The sequence below is a fragment of the Dreissena polymorpha genome, chromosome 6, assembly GCF_020536995.1.
Source record: "Dreissena polymorpha isolate Duluth1 chromosome 6, UMN_Dpol_1.0, whole genome shotgun sequence".
Taxonomy (NCBI): Eukaryota; Metazoa; Mollusca; class Bivalvia; order Myida; family Dreissenidae; genus Dreissena; species Dreissena polymorpha.
Window position 1 is genome coordinate 100,752,125 of NC_068360.1, and position 7,842 is coordinate 100,759,966.

Genomic DNA, 7,842 nt, shown 5'->3' on the forward strand with positions numbered 1-7,842 from the left:
ACGCAACATCAGCGACATGTCGATTTCTACATATGACTCTTATATTTCGACAAGTGTCCTTTGATACCTACCAATGGTCAAACGTGAAGCGAACGTTTGCTGCGTTACAATTTACAAGTACCGAGAACACGACATATCTATTACGAAGTCAACAAAAGTCTTTGTACAATGTAGGTCACCTTTAATTGGTTTAACCGGTATTTATTAAGATAACTAGGGCATGATACATAAATTACATATGAAAACGTGTATGAATTCTTCTCCATCGATGCAGTACGTTAGCACTTTAAACCAGTAAAAGCGATTACCAATTGGTAGTGAATCATACAGCGTGTGCACATTAAAGTGTGAATGGAGTGATAACACATTTAGAAATATGATAGGTAGAGCAGGAAGAGGGTAAGACTTTAATTGGATAGACTGAATGTGCCCCGAAAATTATTATTTTTATTTTTAAATGGGTATTGCTGTTTGTTTTATTACAGTTTGGAGTATATTGTATATGAAGTATTTGTTATATTGAATTTAACACATGTTGTTCTCTTTTGCGTATACACTTAGAATGAATTTATACATGTTATTCAGGAAGATAATAGAACCTTTAACTTACATTTTTTTTATATTTTTTATTTATTTTCGAGCATTTGCTATGGTTTCATCAAAGGATGTGACGAACCATGGTAACTACATTTCTGTTCCCGTTTCCACTCCAACTGTGTCTATTAACGACGTAAATGTATCCGGTACAATCACAGTGCTAGAGGGGGAAATGGTGCGATTTATATGCTTCTCTGATGGGTTTCCTACGCCTTCGTATAACTGGAATTTTAAAGGGCACATTACAGACGGTCAGATACTGGAATTAAAAATCAAACGAACAGAAAATGGAAATGCACTGAGGTGCTCAGTATCTAATGTATTGTTGACGATAAATGGAAGCAGAACTGCCACGTCATATACGCATTGGGTGGAACTAATTCTACAAGTATTGTGTAAGGCAGTGTAAAGTTATGCGTACACATATTATCGATAAGAATCTTTTTTTTGTTTTTGTTTTAAGACATATGTCTTACGACTTGACAAAAATGGAAAGGAAAACACTACGTGTCAATGATACATGGTTTGTTAATATAATTTATCATTCCGTTTATATTAATAGAAAATATACTTTTAATAATGCACTGCTATCAAACACCATTCAAATTATACTTAGAATGAATAATACAGCATTGAAGTACATGTGTCTCAACAGTTCTGGTTGTGTTTACAGATAAACCCGACAAATCCGCAGTTCTCATCAAAACCTGCAACAATACCAGTGTTCCTCTGAATGGGTCTCTGACATTGAGTGACGGAGAAAGCTTTGAATTGTCATGTACTGCACATGGGTATCCTACGCCTTCTGTTCGTTGGATTCCGCGATTTGACGGCTTTGAACATTTGAACATATACTCAGATCGTATCATGTTTCCTACAAACAAAGAGGGACCTATGCCTGTGTTGCCGATAACGCCATGAACATTACTGCTACTGGTAAAATAGTTGGGCGGAATAATGTAACGGTCCTCTTGGATATTAGAGGTATACGTAACTCCACAACTCTGACATAAGACACATTTCTCAAACGGCTTATACGATTTGTGCAAAGTGATTTTAATATTAATATTAATGAGACAACACAATTATATTACGAATAGAAGCATTACTTAAAAAGTTTAGCAGCAATGATGTATCGTCACTACGTTTATATGTAAAGTAGAGTTTTGTTTTATACAAACATCCAAAATAGTTGGAGGGGAATTTTTCTAAGACCAAATGAATCCGCATCATTCAAGTATTATACAGTAAGATTGTACTATTCAATAGCTCCTCCGAATCCTCCTGAACAGGCTCATGTTATAGCTGACTCATTGACCGAAAATTTCGTAACAATCGAGTGGGTACCAAGTGAAAACGGTGATGTCTCTGAGACATTCACTCTGCTTTGGAAAGAGGACAATATACCTTACTGGAATGCAATTACAATCCATTCGCTTACAACGCGTTTTAATTTGCAAGGCTTGGCACCAGGAAAGAAGTACAAAGTAAAATTAACGGCTGAAAATATTGCTGGAAAATCAAACGGAACCGACATAGTCAGCTTTCAAACGGACACTTCTGGTGCGTGCTTTTATCATGAAATATGTTTATTAGATAACTGTGACTTATTTGCTATATTGCTTTTTACAGTAAGTTCATGGTTCTTTAAACCGCTTGAGTCTAGTATTTTTGTCTGATATATCAATTATTATTTTTTGTCATTCAAGCGCAAGTTGCTTCTATTGTTGGAGGAGCCGTTGGCGGTTGTTCCGGACTTGTGATTGTGTGTGCGCTGACTTTCGTTATCTACCGAAAATACCTTATGTGGAGAAGTAAATAAACCAAATATGTATTTTCATAGGAAATATATAGTTACCAAAAATATTTATGCTAGTTCAAAGTTGCCTTAATTCGATAAGATTGATTGTTGTAAGAGAAGGGAAGAACGTTGGTGAACTTTCTTCAAGAATGGTTTTGTCATACTAACGATTACTGTAGCTTGAATCTGGACATTATTTATATACAGCATAACACTATATCTAAGATGATACATGCCCATACTACTACAGACAACTAACAAAATAAGAGTTATTAAACTATTAAACAACATCGCAAAAAGTAGTTTCGAATCTTAGCACACTATAGTAAAATACAGTTATCATTTCAATTGAAATGTAAAATATTTCCATTAATTATGCGTCAAATATCTAAGTTAACCTTCCGAGTCGATACTTATGACCTCGTGTATTTGATGCGTTTTTCTCTTTGAATTTTGAAATATAGTGTTGATATTTTTTACAGAGAAAAGGCCTTTGCAAAGTAATGAATACGAGGATATAATTAAAACAAGGTAGGCAGGCACATATATTGCCATTTACATTTATTAGTATTTATTGCAATATGATGAACTATATTACAAGCGGCAATTCTTTCGACATCTTAAAGCTCTCGGCTACAGATTTGCGTACATTAAGACATCGTAATTTTATGTTTTAATTTAAACAATAAAGTGTTTTGAAAAAGTTAACAAATGCAAATATAAAGGAACAAATCATTTCGAATTGCATTCGTCGGGATTTAAATCCGTATTCTGTGTGAGAGAAATCGTCCACACTAAACAATCGTATTCTATCGCTATGTTATAGGGGTATTCCATTACGACCCGATTTCCCACGATTTGTCCCGATTTCCAATATTTTGAGGTCGGGGACATTCGTAACTCAATCGGCGAAGGTCTTAACTCATTCGTAACTAGTCGCGTGCGAGTCGTGAGCTCCCAAAAAATCGCGGCCAGTTTTTAAACGTGTTTAAAATTTGACCAAGACCTCCAAGACTGAATTTAATCGCAGTTGACTCGTAACAGTGTCGTAGTGCGTTCTTGGGCGTCGTAATGGAATCTTAGATAATTCGTGACTCAATCGTGGAATCGGTGATCACGTGATCTGTCTACGAATCATTTACGACTTTGTCAAGACTCTCAAGAGTTCACCCTGATTGAGTTGCGAGCCCGCTAAGATTCTCGCGATTTAGTTACGAAACAGTTACTATTTTGAAAAGAATGATAAAGAAATAATATTTTCCATCATGTTTTGTTGTCGAATAACCCACAGTAAGGAGTATAGATGCGTATGAATTAAATCACGAATGCGGAGCACGAGTGCTTTGATAACACGAATCTATACTCCTTACTGTGGGTTATTCGACAACAAGCCATCATAGAAAAATATTATTTCTATTCTTACAAGATTCTGATTGATTTGCTTCAAGCTTTTGGACGTGAACTATATTTTCAATACTCCGCCCTTCTTAGTAGATCTACATGGTTCACTATTTAGTGACGTCATTGAATTGTACAAACATTTGACGTCGTTTTCATTCATAAATATTTTGCATATTACGTCACTTTCATTGAGAACAACACACATAGAAACTAAATGACGTCACATGTGTTAATTCTTTTGAAAAGCTGACATGCTATAAATGTTTTCTTAATTACGTTTCTTAACAAACAAATTCTTAGCAGGCGTGGTCATGCCACTTATCACCAAATATACAATTTGTTGTTTCATAACCTTTATATACGTGCTACATTTTTTTACATATCTTTAAGAGCGGGATTTAAGCACGTGCATTTTACTGCAATATTTTCTTTATTTATTCGGAACTATTTTCGAAACATTAAGCTCCGCCAATTATTTATTGCAGAATAACCCACACTTTATTTCCTTCTTTGTCTATAGAAAACAAGTCGCGTGCCATGTTAGAATTAATATCAGTAGATATTGGCGCCGAATTCATGGGTGCGTTCGGTGAGGTCCTAGCTTAGTCGTGACCGATCTGCATCGTTCGTAGTACAGTCGCAGTAGATTCTTACACATCGTAGTGAAGTCGCGACCCTATTCGCAAGACTTCAACCGAACCCCACGATTCGTCGTAACTCAATCGTACCACTGTCGTAACTAAATCGCAGACTGTCACGAGTCTTCCCGATTCAATAAACGTGAGAAATCGTAGCGAATCGTGGGCTTGTTTTCGTAGTGGAACAGGGCCATTAATGATACATGCAAAATTTAGCGCTTAAAACCGGTACTGTTCGAAAAAATACTGATCTTGTCCAAACCTTTTATGCAAAAGTATTCATACGGTAAATACATGGTAAAAGTTATGTTCGACATCTGAACGTGCAAATTTGTGGATGTTTGTGTAACTTCATTTAGATTTGATTTACATGCAGTTAAATGAATTTATTCGGTAATAAAATTTCGCGATGTGAAATCGAAAGTACATCGCGAAAATAGGTGACATAACGATATACACACTATAAATGACGCAAGTAGATTGATCATTTTATATATTAAATATATACAATTCACTACGCATGCACAATTTGCATTCCTGGGTTTACCACGTGACGATGATGATCAATCTACTTGCGTTATTTATAGTTAACTGGTAGTTACCTGGTAGACATACTCAGTACAATTTTATTACCGAATATACTGAAAATATGAAACCTTTACTACTTTTTTCAAGTAATGCAATATACCAGTTGTGATATTTTAATCAATATAAAATAATAATTGTAAAAACTACGGTATTTTAAAACTTTTCTTTTTTTCGTCAATCTGGTTGACGGCCCCTTTAAAGTTAAGTGTACATCATTATCCTATTCCATTGTTTTATTTGTATGTTTTAGATCATCAACAAAGGACCTCGAAAGCTATTGTACATCAGGTACTGTGATATTACCACCAATCACTTATCTTAAGACGCCTGAATAAATGCTGAACCGTTTCGAAGAACCGAATTATTGCTTGATTACCAAATAATTTAAACTTTTTTTTACTTCGACATTTCACATGGACAATAATTGTAATTATTAAGAAAAAAAATCATATTTTTTGGTAAAGTGGCTTGTATGAAAGTTTTACGCCAGTTTGGAAATAAAACAAAAACATCAATATATAAACAAAATACCCGCTTAAAAACAAACAATTCTTAGCGAATCTTAAACATCAAAAATGAATATTATACTTAGCATCGTTGATAAGTCTTTTGTGTTTTGTAAGTATAGCTGGTTCGGTGGGCGAATGCTATAAGGAAACCGGTTTCCATGGACGAAACAACCCCACTTACCTAAAAGATGTGCCACAAGAACATGAGGAAAGCTACGAGTATGTAGCGAACCCCAAGTCGAAGAAGAGGGACGTGACATTAACGCAATACGACAGCCGCATCTATTCGAATTAGCCGGGCCAGAGGAGAAATTGTATCGTTATCCATTTTATAAATGTTGCATATTGGAAATAACGGAACCAAAACTTATGTCATGTAGATAAATTAGCGATGGCAATACATGTGTATGTACATATACACTTTATGACACCTTTACGGATATATTTTTAATATTGGGATAAATAGCTTTATGAAATCTAGACCTATTTATTTGTGGGAAGTGTCATGTCCGATCACTAAACACATAACTCTCTGTTTCTGGTTTGAACGCATTGAGATTTAAATGTGGTAATATAAATTCAAAGTGTTGTTTTAATTAATGAGTTTTGGTGTACAAAGTTGGTTTGCCACTTGTGCTCTTTGTCCGGTAGAGAACGACGATGAATGTCAATTTGTTATTTCGGTCCGGTCTCACCGCAATAATATACAGAAGATGCCGTTATAGTTATAATTCCGTTATGTGTTAAACTTCCGTAACCACTTTATGCTGTAGAAACTCTTTATTTTCTGTGCCAGCTTTCACAAAATCATGTATTAAGATGCCGTATTGTTGTTTTGTTTATTATATTTTTCTTTTAATGTGTACTGCAGTATATGTTTGATTTAATTCCAAGTAACTGAACTTTACAAATAACGGTACATAATTAACTTCGGCGTTTCTGAAAATACTTATGAATATTAAAGGTCAGCGTTTTTTCATATGGCCTATAATTACCAAAATGTGTATGTTTGGAAGATTGGACTTAGTCTATCGATTTAAAAGTCAACCAGTCAGAGCTAAAATTGCCTGGCTTCAATAATGACTTCGTGTCCACACACTATCTTCAACGCTTTAATTTGTATCTAGTAAATTATTACCATTTTTAGTTTTACTGGTTGGATAAATCAGTTATTGAGATTAGTATTGAGAGTCAATGTTAACAGAATTATCTTAACAATTGCCATTATTGGCAACAAGGCACCACGTCGGGGATGGGTCATTGGCGTCGCACTGAAGTGCGGCGACTCGTATGTAATACGTTTTTTGTTTCGCTTATGGGAGGAGAAGTTATTTTACGGATCAATGCATATATTTTTGTTGTCAGAATATCTTGCAAAGTGGTGATTTTTTTGTGTAAATTAGTGTAAATAACTTATGCATTTGTGCCTATTAAATTTACTACAACATTTATTGCCAATAATGCAAAGCTAATTCTTTTAATTAATAACAGATCACAGGGAGCGGGCAATGATAAAAGATCACAGGGACTGGGCAAATACGCGAACCGGTGAAACTTTCTGGTTTTGTATAAAAACAAAACTTCTTTGTTCCACTATCCTAGCAACCACATAGTTACTAATAAAGGCGCTATAGAGCTCGAAGCGCAACATGTATTATTAATTGTAATATTGAGTCTTGATAAAGGAAGCAGCCGCTTATCAATGAGGAACAACATCACAGCACCCCAGTCTCTTTACTATCAAGTCCTACTACAGTTTTAGTTTTAAGAACCAAATATAGAAGGCCGCAGGCCTGACCCTTATCTTGCCAGTGGAATGGACCATTTGGTATGGACCTTTAACCCCGCTCACTATCCAGCGTTTAAACTTCCGGGTTTACATTTAAACCGAATATTAATAGCTTATTAGTTAGAAGGTGATTTTTCAAGCGGTTCCGTAGTGTAGTGGTTAAACGCTGGCCCAAGGTTCGAGCCCCAGTAGAATCACATTATTTTATTTATGTTCTATGTTAACTTTTTGTTTTGATGTAGACATTTTAGTTTAAATAAATATGCTGTTTTATTGTAACCATTTTTTGTTTTTATTATGCCCATGAAATATATGTATGAGAGGTGGGGGGGGGGGGTCGTAAACACATTAAAACTTTTACAGTGTTTTCATATCAATGAGTACTCAACCCGTATCGTAAATGAGCAACGTAAGAATAGGTTCAGAATCATCTCCCCTTGAAGTTGAGAAAGATATGAAATTACGCTTACAAGATGAAGCAGATTTTTTTTAAACCTACACGGTTCTGTTCCATAAATG

General features: G+C 35.1%; 1 long non-coding RNA gene across 1 annotated transcript; it reads left to right on the forward strand.

The window, feature by feature from the left end:
• The first annotated feature begins 700 nt into the window (after positions 1–700).
• On the forward strand, positions 701–7,488 carry LOC127836115 (uncharacterized). The gene is made up of 5 exons (XR_008028600.1): positions 701–2,160; positions 2,307–2,411; positions 2,881–2,929; positions 5,276–5,313; positions 5,654–7,488. It is a non-coding gene; the product is annotated as an uncharacterized LOC127836115 (long non-coding RNA).
• The last annotated feature ends 354 nt before the right edge of the window (positions 7,489–7,842 follow it).